Raw genomic sequence first — 13827 nt, forward strand, 5'->3', positions numbered from 1 at the left:
TGCTTTTTATAATGAATCATTGCATGTGAAATCATGTGGTACTAAGCGTAAATTAAATAATAAAAATTCAGCGACATTATGGCATAAGCGCTTGGATCATATCTTAAAAGGCAGAGTTGAGCGTTTTATGTCTGATGGTATTTTGGATTCTCTTGATTTTTCAAATTTTGATGTATGTGTTGATTGTATCAAGGGAAAATAGATCAAAGTTAAGAGATTAGGTGCCAACAGATCTTCGGATGTCTTAGAATTGATACATACGGATATTTGTGGGTTATTCCCTACGGTATCTTGGAATGGTAAATAATATTTTATATCATTCATAGACGATTACTCACGTTATAGATACCTATATCTCATTCATGAAAAATCTGAGTCTCTAGACACGTTCAAAGCTTTTAAAGCTGAAGTTGAGAATCAACTCAACAAAAGGAAACCGTTAGATCTGATCGTGGTGTTGAGTACTACAGCAGATATGATGGTTTAGGTGAACAACGTTCAGGACCATTTGCTAGATACCTAGAGGAATACAGTATCATCCCACAGTACACCATGCCGAGTTTACCTAGCATGAATGGTGTAGCTGAAAGACGAAATAGGACTCTTAACGATATGATAAGAAATATGATTGCTTATTCTTCTTTACCAGAGTCACTCTAGGAAGAGCACTAAAGACAGCAGCTTATATTCTGAACAGAGTACCAAGTAAAGCATTTGCTAAAACACCTTATGATTTTTGGACTAGTCGAAAGCCCAGTTTAAAGCACTTACATATTTGGGGATGTCTAGCTGAGGCAAGGCCTTATAGAACAAATAAAAATAAATTTGACTCTAAAATAGTTAGCAGCTACTTTATTGGGTATTCTGAACGTTCAAGGGGCTATAAGTTTTATGATCTCACACTTAGAAATATTTTTGAGACAGAAACTACAACATTCTTTGAGGATGTTGACTTTGGGGGGGAGAAATAAGGTTAGAAACATTGCTTTTGAGGAGGAATTGGCTTCAGATCCAATCCATACAGTTACTTTTGACAATATTCAGTTTCCTATACCTATTATTGGTCAAGAAGTGAATCCGGAATCTGAAGAAGACAATGTTGAATAACTCCCTGTTTCAAAAGAACAAACTCAATAACCTCAAGAACTAGTGCCATTAAGGAAATCCACGAGAGAAATGAGAAATGCTATTCCAGATGATTATATTGTCTTTCTCCAAGAACATGAGAAAATAATGGAATGTTGGAAGATGACCCAATCAACTTCTTTCAAGCCATGAAAAGTTCTAACTCTCAAAAGTGGATTAATGTCATGAATAAAGAGTACAAGTCTATGCAAGACAATAAGATTTGAAAACTTGTCCCATTACTAGAAGGTGCAAAATCAATTGGTTGTAAATGGATATTTAAAGCCAAGCGGGATGCAAATGCTAATTTGGAGAGGTATAAGACACGTTTTGTAGCTAAAGGCTTTACTCAAAAGGAAGACATTGATTATATAGAGACTTTCTCTCCGGTTTTATCGAAAGACTCTTTTAGAATCAATCTGTTTTAGATCCTAGAGGGGGGGGGGGGGGGTGATTAGGGTCTTATGATGAATCTAATCCCGAATTAAAAAATTAAAAGAATATTGATTAATTTGTTCTTGCAAGAATGATATGAGATAGATATGAATAAGAGCAATAAGAATATGCGCAAATAATATATAAGCCAAGCAAAACACAAACACACGATATGTTTACGAGGTTCGGTCACCACGACCTACGTCCCTGCTCCTCACCTCGAGGAGATATCCACTATCACAATCCGGTTTGGAAGCCAGAACTTCTACACACTCGGTTTACAAGTTCACCGAAAACTCTCACACTACACAATCACTAATCAATCACACTTTACACACTAAGTGTAGGAACCTAGCCCGTGTCCTCCTCCTCAAGTGCTCGGATGCAACCTCTCCCTAGGTTCGTCAACCGACGCCACTCCTATTGGATTCGACCCCTTCTCTCGCCTCACACTTCTCTCGGTGTACAAGTGTATTACAAGTGATATTCACAAATAAAGGTAAATTCAATAATTTGTTCTCAAATAACAAGTGAGAACACAATGAAGCTCACACTCACTAAATCACACTCCACAACCCACACTATATAGTATGAAGATATTAAGCTCAATATGTGTGTGTGATAACAGTGAATGAAAATAATACTACTCAATAAATATAGCTAATAAAATGAAAATGGAATAGTAAGCTATATAAGAGTTTAGAAAACTTCTTAAACAAGAAGAACAGTAAATGATGATCCCAATAGGATTTGAAAATCACTTCTTGTTGTAGGAAAACTTCTTTTGAAACAGACTGATGAAATCGGCTTAAACAGCTCTTTTAAACACTCTTAATATTTTGTTAAACACAAAACTTGGATGAGTAAAATAGAGCAGCAATAGGGTATTTATACCCTCTCAAATATCAGCCAAAAAACCAACTTGAAAAAGACTAAAAAGCCTCCAGAGAGCCGTTGTGAAAATAGCCGTTAAAAACCAATGATTAAATCGACGGTCGACCGTGGAAATCGTGCGGTCGACCACGAGGCACAAAAATCCTGAGTATAGGGTTTTAAGGCTGGCGGGCGGCCGCGGGGGGGTGGAAGGATCACGGTCGACCGTCACGGTCGACCGAGAGCATATAAAGTTCATGCTAAGAAAAATGAACATGGCGGTCGACTGTGGCGGTCGACCGCAAACTGACACAGTCTGAAAAACCTGTTTTTGGCCAATTTTGAAAATACTTTAAAAATAGCAAATCAATTCCAAAAATAACAAAACTTTGGGAAAGTTTCTAAATGATAAAATGAACATGTTAGAAAAGGAATTTTTGGAAAAATAATTTTCGTTTGCAAAAACACACTGTTTTTGAAAAGTGTTTGTAAAACCTGTATTTTACGAATATGAAAATTTTGATATGACTCATAAACTTGTAAATATATCTCATGCATATATTGTGTGTATATAATAAGGTATGAATGAGCTGTAAACATGAGATAAAAGATATTGTAACGATGTTTGATGAAAAATCATTTATGTGATAGAAAACGTCAAAAATCGTGTTAAGTGTACATATATTGAGCTTACATATAAACATACAATATATGTAGGAAGACTACTCTTATACCTAGGTAACTCCACACATAAGAACTTGAATCTTTAACGAACCACATACAATATGAATTAAACATATAAACCACATCCAATATGAATTAAACTAATAAACCATATATATCATGAAACAAATATAAAAACCACACATTAGATTTTCTCCCCCTTTGACAACATCAAAAAGGGAAAAATATATAAATAGGAGCAACGCTCCCCCTGCATATAAGCACATATAAAAAAACAAGTATATGGCCAAAAGCTCCCCCTGTCAAATTGCATAAATGACATCTAAAGAGCATATATAGGAGCTAATCAATAATCATTTATACACAGCCATACACATTTAGGATCCAAAGAACGCATCATTAGTAACATATTATCACAAAACAAAGCATGAAAATTGTTTTCACCATACATAGTTCATAGAAAAGATAAACTAACACAATAGATCACAAATCATCACTTAAACACCAAAAAACTACATAGTTTTCCACAAACATAGTTTGTTCCACAATACTACAAACCATACACAAATGTTTCACAAAGACACATAGTTTTCCACACAAACATAGAGTTATTACAACTCAAAATAAAGCATAAGTATCAACTCAAAATAGACATAAACATCACCAAAAGCATAGAATCCAACAAACTCCAATAAGCAACAAAGTCAATCACCACCATCATCATTAGAAGCATGGCCAGAGCCAGATGCAGATCCATCATCAGAGCCTGAACAAGATCCATCAGCAGGGCCCTCCTCAGAACCAGACTCAGAACTGGAAGAGGGATCCGGAATCCCGAGAGACTGACGCTGATAACTAAGAATGGTCCTAACATCCCTCTGAATAGTTGAGACCTGAGTCTCAAGGCGATCCAAACGGGCACAAATATCAGAAGTGGAAGAGGAGGCTCTAGATTGAGAACTGGAAGATGATGGAACAGTGGGATCAGATAAAGAGTCTGACAGTTGCATACAAGAGAGAGAGACTCTATCAAAAAAGTCCTTCTTGGGTTCAACTTTGGGTTCATGTGTGAGATCAACACCGAAGTGTTGAAGGATAAGGGTGATGAAGGAGCCAAAGGGTAGAAATATGAAATGCTTAGATGCCATGTTTTTGAGAAAAACGTTTGCCCAATCTACTTTTATTTTGGCAAAAATAGCATATACAACATTGATCTTGTCAGAAGAAAAATGATCAAAACTACCAGTTTTAGGAATCAGATTTTGAGAAATAATTCTAGCAATAACTTTGGCATTGGGATTAAGAGAATTATTGTTCATCGGATAAGTGCAACCGGATTTAAACAAGAGGTTGTTCACAGCTGGATCATCATGCTCAATAGACATAAGCTCAACATCACCTGTCGGGATTTTAAGAATCCCCGCAAGTTGTTGGCAGAAAAAGAAATGGCAACATTTTTAACAGATGTACTAATGGTCTGAAGACCATCAGCAGAGGATGACACAGATAAGTTGGCATAAAACAGATAAACCAGAAAAGGATAATAAGGAACTTTACATTCGACATCTAACAGCCTAGCCAACCCAACATTATGTAGAATCGTATGAGTGTCATACATGGCTAATTGATCAAATTTGATATATCTAGTAGGTAGGATTTTTAACTTACAAAGCTCCCTATATTTCTTAACTAGGGGTTTGAAAAGTAAAAAATCCTCATAATGGGAGGCAACAGAAGATGATGAGTGACCAATGTCGGGTCTAGCTCTCTTCTTAGGGGGCATGGTGACAGAATGATCAACTAGTGTTTTGAATAGATATGAATTTTGACAGAAATTAAAAACCCTAGAATAGATAGCAAAGCCCTAAAAGAGAATGGAAACAAAATTGACAGATGAGAGAGAGATTACCCAGCAAATTCCAAAGGAGATCGAAGAAGAGATGATTCACGGTCGAACGAAGTACCCAGCAAATTCCAAAGGAGATCGAAGAAGAGATGATTCACGGTCGAACGAAGGCAGCTACGGGCGACTGCGAGGAGAAAACTGATTTTTTTTGGGAAAAAATATCGAATGGGGAAGAAGAAGGGTCAGATCAAGAGAAGAGAGGAAATTGACGGCCCGGATCTGATGTGAAATGAAATCAACGGTGGTGATGAAATCGGGTGTAGAAAAAATTGACACTTGAAACCGAAACCCGATAAGAAATAAAAACGAATCTGAAAATTTCTTTAGCGGTCGACCGTGGCGGTCGACTGTGACAATGTCCAGAAACATCGATGGTCGACCGTGGTGGTCGACCGCGAGAAAGAAAAGTGCATAGTCAGTTTTTAAAGCCTAGATTTTGAGAGAAATGTAATAAAACTGTTTTATAAAGCATATAAATATATATAAGGTCTTTTAGCTATTAAAAACATGAAAAATATTTTATTTTAACTCAATAAAAACTAAAATTCATTATTTAAACGCAAAACCCAATTATTCAAAATGAACAAAACAAACAAAAACAAAAAATTAATATAAAAATCATTTTGGCACCCAAATTATTTTGGTACCACTAAAATTTAGGACATGACCCCTATCATTTAAATCCGAGGCCCTAGGATTATGAACCCGCTTGGACGTATTTTGTGCACCGATACGATCAAAGCAAAAATTGTAAACATGACCCGTACGATTACAATTTGTGCAATGTATAGGTTTGAATGGTTTATGTTGACCGAAATGGAATGCACGTGGTTCATTTGCAAAAATAGATTTTTCTTTGTAATTATGTTGCAAACGAGAATTTCTTTTCAAATCGAAACAAAACATGGCCAAATGACCAAAACGACCACAATAATCACATTTGTACACATTAGCATGTTATGATTTACACTATGTGTGTGTACATGTGTATGAGATGAAGAATCTTGATGGGTTTCTCTGATGGCTTTTTGGTCTTTTCTATTGGGTTTTGCTGATGTTTTAAGAGACTATAAATACCCCATTGCTCTCCTCTTTTCAGCAAACAACCAAGAGAGTTTCTTAACCAAGTTTTAAAGAGTTTTAACAAGGGTTTTAGTTTGGTTTAAGTGTGTTTAAGAAGCTTTTAAGCATTTGTAATTTTGAGTTTGTGAAATCAATTTTACAAGAGCTTGAGGAGATCATCTATTGGTGTTTGGGCATCCAACTATTCTCCTTCCATCTCTTGTCATCTATTGAGAAGTTTCCCTAAACTCTTTTCTAGCTTTATATCTATTTGCTTGATTATCATCTTATTTAAATCTAGTTTTACATTTGAGTTTAGTTGATTTGATTCACTCATTGTTTACACACCCACATGAGCTTATTGTATTTTCATACATAGTATATTTGAGTTGGTGAGAGTTGTAACAATTGAGTGTGAGCTTTCATTGTGTTCTCATCCATAGTAGAGAACAAACAATCATTGTATTTACCTTTTATTGTGAGGATCACTTTGTAATACATTTGTACACCGAGAGGAGTGTGTGGTGAAAGTCGGGGATTGTCCCAAGAGGAGTGGCATCGGTTGACGAATCTAGGGAGAGGTTGTAACCGGGCACTTGAGGGAGATACGGCTAGGTCCAACACTTGAGAGGGTGTAGAGTGGGATTACAAGAGTGTGTTAGTTGTAGAGTTTTCGGTAAACTAGAAAACCGTATTGTGAGGTGTAAACGTTGTTCGGGTAAACGTAGAAAACCCGGTTGTGATAGTGGATTTCTCCCCGGGAGTGGGGAGCGGAGACGTAGGACGGAAGGTCCGAACTCCGTGATCATTTGATTGTGTTTGTGTGTACTTTGGCGTTCATTTATATTTGTGCTCATTGCTCATATCGCCTTTGCTCATTAGTTAGTTTGTCCACCTCTTTGTTTACATTATTTACCCTTGTGTTGTTTATATATCTTTGCTCATATATTTGTAATATCTCATTGCTATGATATATTCATTAGTTCATATTGCTCATCCTGGCTCATATATATTATTGTATTTCATTCTTGCTAGGATAACTTGTTAATTAATTTTAATTGGCATAAAATCGGATTAGATTAGTATAAGACCCTAATCACCCACCCTCTAGGGTCATACATTGTCTTGTTAGATTGTTTTAGTATGTTCATATCGGTTTTGTTATTTCTAAGAGCCATATATTTCTATTTAAATTCCAGGTATTATTTATATTGTTAAGTTAGAGTTGAGTTACTAATTATATAGTTATTTTATTATATTAGTTATTATTCTTTTATAACTAATATAAAGATAATTTTAAATAGCATTGTGGGTATGTATAACATTTACTCATAGGTTGTTTATATTGTATTTACACATTTGTTCTTTGTTTGCTTTGTTTTCAATATGTATTGTTTTGTTATTGTAACAATATACATTTTATACGCGTGTTATTTTTTAGTATTTATTTTATGATACTTATGCCTTTTATTGTGTCATTGTTTGTTGTTCATTCTCTATTCGTTATTTTTGTTATTTGTGTTGTTTTTTTTATTCTTTTATAATTACTATTCTCTTTTCATTATAGTGTATTCATGTAGATTATTATATTTACGATGTTATTTTTATTGATTTATAGTCATTCATTATTTCTAGTATCAACTGTATAACCATATTTATCTAAAATATATCAGTGTTTTCATTATACGAAATTATGCTCTTCTTATTTTTTATTAGCTTATATACCTATTTTACTTTTCATAGTTTTTGTTTTTATATATTATACTTCTTTACCTATTAGTATGTTTGTGAGTGGCAGTATTATTAATAAGCATTTGTGTTTCAGTGTATTCTACAATTTTTGTATGTGTTAATTTATTTTGAGTTTTATATTATCAATTTGTTCGTTACTTATTTGAATGCATTGAGTCCTTCAATTATGTCTTTCTTTGCCAGATTTGTATTTTTCATTATTTTGACTTGTGTTATTTTACATCGTGTTACTCTTCTGTTTTGTTTCTCTTATTTTTGTAGATCATATTATATCAATTTCATTTTATTCTTTTATTTTTCTTTGAAAAGGAGTTGTTATTTTTCAGTGTGAGCGTGTGGTGTTATGGTTTTATAGTTTGTGTATAAGGTTATTAAAGGTTGTTACAATGTGTGTGTTTGTTTAGCTTTGATTTTTTTTACATATTGTATTTTGATTACGTATTTAGTCGTAATATTTTTATAGCTGGTGTGTCTTATATTTTATGCAGTGTATTCTTACTCATTTTTCTTTCACGTCTTAATTTGTGTATTGCTATACTTATTGTGATTCAGTATTTATTGTGTTTTTATTATAATTTTTGTTTATGGTCACGTTATAGTGTAGTTATTTTTATTTTGTGTCGTATTTATTTTATTAATTCTAAGTATTGTACATGTATTTATACATGTTTGTTGTGTTTGTTACCACATAATTTGGTCACATTTTATCTTTCATGTACGCATTTTGTTATCATTACTGTTTGGTTATTTATCAAGTTATATGTTTTTCTTGTATGTGTTTTTATATTGTCTTTAATTTTATTAATTTATTAGTTTATTTATGATATTTGGGTTATATTGCTTATTGGTTAACATAATTATTTTTTTTACGTTTTATCAATAGTTTCATAGTTTATTTTAGAATGTGAAATGAGTGTTATAAGTTTATACAACTTAATTACAGATTTTGCACATTGTAGATATTTTGTTGTGTTTATTAGTTGTTGTTTTTCTTTTGTTAGGTTGTTTATATGTTACTTTAATATTGTATTTTATTGTCTATTCATTAATTATTTCAATTACTGTATTTATCAATTTTCCATATACAAAAGTCTCTACATTATTGTTTTAGTTAACTATTCATGTCCATATTTGATTATTGTTTTGGATATTAATACATGGCAGTTCATATATTGTATTACGGTTATTTTTTTTATATATATTGGGTTTATAGTTTTTGTATCATATTTGGTTATTCTAACATGTATAATGATATAATGGATATGGTATATTTTGATATTGTGATCGTTATGTAAATGTTATGAATATATAATTACATGATTGTTGCATATATTTTTATGTCTTTTATCTACGTCCATTATTGATATGCTTTTTACTTTCTACTATCAACTATTATATGTATTATTTTTGGGTTACAGATTACTATATGATATCGTGCATATCTTATTTTAATTCCGAGGACGGAATTTGTTTTAAGGAGGGTAGAATGTAAGGACCATGAATTTTTAATACTAGTTAAAATAATTTTCTAGTATTTTAAAAATATTTAATTATTATTTTTAAAAGAATATTTGTATTTTCTTGATTTTCTAGGATTTTCCATGATTTAAAATCCAAGTTTTATAATTATTGAAATGATTTAGATATTTATAAATTTATTTAGTGCAGTAAAAAAATCTCTGGAATTAATCTGTTGTGTTGTCGATGCTATTAAGTATCATATTAAATAATATGTTGTATAATTAATATTATTACGTATTATTTCGTATAATACTTTGTATTATTAATTATGTATTATTTGTATAATTTGTATAATTTGTTGTATTATTTCTACTGTTACACATTATTTGTCGTATTAGTATAACTGACACGTTTTACTGTGTATATAATTATTCCCTAATTATTTGATTTTAAATGTAAATAAATATATTTTATTATTAATTATTCTCGTTTAATTGTACAATATGTGTGTATTCTGGCTTTCGTATCAACTGTTGTATTAGCACAACATATACGTTTTTATGTGTAGATAATTACTCTATAATTAGTTTAATTTTTAAGTATCCGTATTTATTTATTTTAATTATTTTTATTTCAAATACCTAACTAAAATCCTAATTAATATGCATATAAATCCTTTTCTCTCTCTCACACAAACTCACGTTCTCTACTCCTCTCACGTTCTCCTACGTCCCCTCCCTCTCTTCTCTCACGTACACCTCCCTCAAACCATCACCATCATCTCTATGTCTCCTTCATCATCTCTCCCTTCGTTCTCTCTCACTCGAAAAGAAACCCACAACATTAGCCCTCCTCCTCTCTCCACTTCATGCGCCCCGCCTTCTCCGGCGAGCCCTCCGACTCCCATCACCGCTCCGCTCCCCCGCCGACAGCCACGCCGCCACCTCCAACGTCCGAATCATCGGTCCCCCCGCTCTACAGCGCCCATCCATGACCGAGCGAGATGGCCACACCTCCCGTTGATCCGACACTCACCACGCAGCCACCAGCATGCCGCCTGCACCCAGATCGACCGCACCGACAACGCCGCCGTCGCCCCTTGCACCGGCGTCGTCGCGCGATCCCCAGCGCGCGTGGAAGCTCCGCCATCCGCTGTCCAGTCTCCTACCTTGCGACGATCGCGAGCTTGCCCACCCCCACCGCTGCCAGCCAGATCGCCGTGAGCACCGTCCTCTTCTCCGACAGCACTGCTGCCGACCAAAAACCACCGTGCTCCCTAACCCAACCTGAGTTAGACACGAGCTCACACTGCTCCCGTTGGTCTTCCCTTTCTGTCACCCAACCACCATATAGACCGCATAGGCACTGGAGGATCCATCCCCACCCTCAGCGCTCCTTCAGTTGTCCATCTCCCCTCCCGCCTCCTCTCCCTCGGTTGACCGAGGCTACCCTTCAAGCTACCAGACGCTAAGCTTCCCTTACCCACGCCGCTGCACGACGCCCCCTTGCCTCGTCATCGACGTCACCGGCGACCCCTTCAGACCGTAGTCACGTCGAGATCCCCGCGACGTCGAACCCGTCGCCGATGTTGCCGTCCAGCTCCACAAGTCAACCGTCGATCCGCCATGCGCGTCGTCAAACAACGAACAGCAAGAAATGGCGTCGCCACCTCATCCGCAGGCCTCTTGGCCTTGTAGGCAAGATCCTCTTGCTCAGAGCTGAATTTTATATTTTGTTAAGATTTATCTACATATTAGTTTGTGATATGATTATCTGCGTGGAATTATTGATGAATAATATTAGATAAATAATAATAATATGATAAATAGCATTTTTAGAATAATTATGATAAATTAAAAGAATTTATTTTGACAGCAGAATCATTTTTAGATGATTATATTAATTTTAAAAGAATTTATCTTGAAAAAGAAATTATTTTAGAAAAAGGGATTATTTTGGAAAATAAATTAAAGGAACCTATTTTGCAAAAGGATTATTTCAAGTAAATAAATTTGTTATTTTAGAAGATTATTTTAGAATAATGGATTATTTCAAGTAAATAAATTTGTTATTTTAGAAGATTATTTTAGAATAATTTAATGATTCAAATTCTTAGATTTAATTACCTGATATGTCATGATATTATTGCACATGATTTAATTATGTCTTGTTGCGATGGAGGACCGTTGATAGTTATGACTTAATGGCATCGTGCGTTATGAATAGACTTAGTGACATGTGTGAGTGTGTTGACTGAGTTTAGGTGGTGAATCCGAGTTTCAATGAGGATTATGGTTGACTTAGAAAACACAAGAGAGTTGGGATGGGGAAGTCATGGTTCATGTGATCGGATAAGACTGTTGATGTATCTTCCAGACTAGAACCAGTGAACCGTTTCGCACTGGGGTTAGTTTGTTGGGCCAAGTGAATCGTTTCGTACCTGGTCAGTGAAATCGTTTCGTCACCCAAGTTTTGCTTGAGTTTGGACCAGGCCAAAATCGGATTGCGTGTAGTCCTTTCACCGAACCATTTCACGGGTTTGGATGCACGTAGGGGATTTGTGAACAGTCAATTATCCAATGATATGAGCGTTGGCTCTGTGTGAGATATGATATGAGCGTTGGCTCTGTGTGAGATATGACCAGTGACCTGTTATAGAATGGCTAGTTACAAGACCTTGTTTCTTGGGTAGGTATGATTTCTTGTGAGATGTAGGTCAGTTGTGTTTCTTTTCATACATAAATTAGGGTTAATATTTAATTATCTACAATTTGAGACATATGGTATATACATGAGGGTTTCCTTGTTTGGATTATTTCGCTCGACGTACTACGTCTCTTGTTGTAGATTTTTAAGTATTAATTCCATCTAGTTGTATGACATGGTTACTTGGATGATTAGTCTGATCGCTAGCTGTATGATCTCGTTACCTGATCGATTTTGGATGCTTTATGTCTATCATGTTTTAGTAGCGAATTTGCATGTTGATTTTCTTGGATTTCAGTTGTTCGTTCTTTTGTCATTTCTGTTATCGTATTGTTTTCTGCTTGGGTTTTCGTTCGCTCTATTTGTTTTTGTGGGGTCTTGCCGTGTGCCATACACGCTGACGTACACCTATTTTCTCTGGTGTACGTCAGACTTAGAGGAAGAACAGGTTCAGCTGGGAAATCAGCAGGATCCAGAGGATTCTCAGCAGGAGTGTCTTGTAGACGGAGCAGAAGAAGGAGTTGAAGCCTATTCTTTGAAGGTTCCAGTTACTATGTATGCTTGATCGATGTATTTTGTATTTTTTCAGTATTCATTTGTTCATTTTGTATAAGGGCATGTTTGACCCGTATTTTATGTCTTGGATGATATTTTTTTATGATATGTATTATTTTGTTCTGAGTCTGTCTATTATATTCTCGCTATTGTGATCGGGGACCTGTACCTTTGCATTGTATTTACTTCCAGACGCTTAGCGTATTAGGTTAAGGAGAAATGATTATTTTATTTATTCTTCTTAATCTAATACGTCGCGGGCTTGTTCACGTTTCGGTTCTCCTGTATTTTGGGAAGCGGGGCGTGACAAATTCTAAAAGTATTTTTAGAATATTCGTTGTTAAGGGTAAGGGTTGGTTGTGAAGGTTACGCTTTGGTTGTGAAGGTTACAGGTTGATTGTTAAGGTTACGAGTTGGTTGTTAAGATTACGCGTTTATTGTTAAGGATAAGCGTTGGTTGTGAATGTTACACATTTGTTGTGAAGGTTATGTGTTGGTTGTTAAGCTTATGGGTTTGTTGTTAAGGATAAGCGTTAGTTGTGAATGTTACGCTTTGGTTGTGAAGGTTATGCTTTGGTTGTGAAATTTTTGAATTCCAAAAATATTTTTATAATATTCGTTTTTTATTTTTTTAGTTCTTCAATTGCCTATTATTGTTGTTTATGAGAATTCACCTATTACGCGTTAGTTGTTAAGGTTACGGGCCTGTAACTTAATAGTCAACCTGTACCCTTAACAACCAACTCATAACCTTCACAACCAAACTGTAACCTTAATAACCAAACTATAACATTAACAACCAAACCGTAACCTTAACAACTAACCTGTAACCTTAATAATCAACGCGTAACATTAATAATCGTAACCTTAACATATCGAGCGCCTTCATCCCGGACACGGTGTCAATCATCCCAACGCTCCTCAGCCTCTTAACCCCAGTGCCGCCAAAAGTCCCATCATGCCCACAAGAGCTCACCACGACCTTGGCCTCCATCACGTTTGGATCCATGCATGACACCAACGCCCAGTTCGTCACGACCCCTCCCTCCCGACCCTCTGTTCTTAATTATCAAATCCTCCGCCGCCACCATGTTGAACAGCTTCACGTTGGGCCGTATCAGCAGCTTGCTCATGATGGTGGAGGTGAAGAGGGTGGCGTGCTAGTTGACGATGTAATACTCCTGCTCGTCGTAGAGGACCTCGAGCTCATCGAGGAAGAGGTGGGTGAGCTAGTGGACGACCATAGCGGAAAAGACCTGGCCGTCGAG

The sequence above is a fragment of the Asparagus officinalis genome, chromosome 4, assembly GCF_001876935.1.
Source record: "Asparagus officinalis chromosome 4, Aspof.V1, whole genome shotgun sequence".
Classification (NCBI taxonomy): Eukaryota; Viridiplantae; Streptophyta; class Magnoliopsida; order Asparagales; family Asparagaceae; genus Asparagus; species Asparagus officinalis.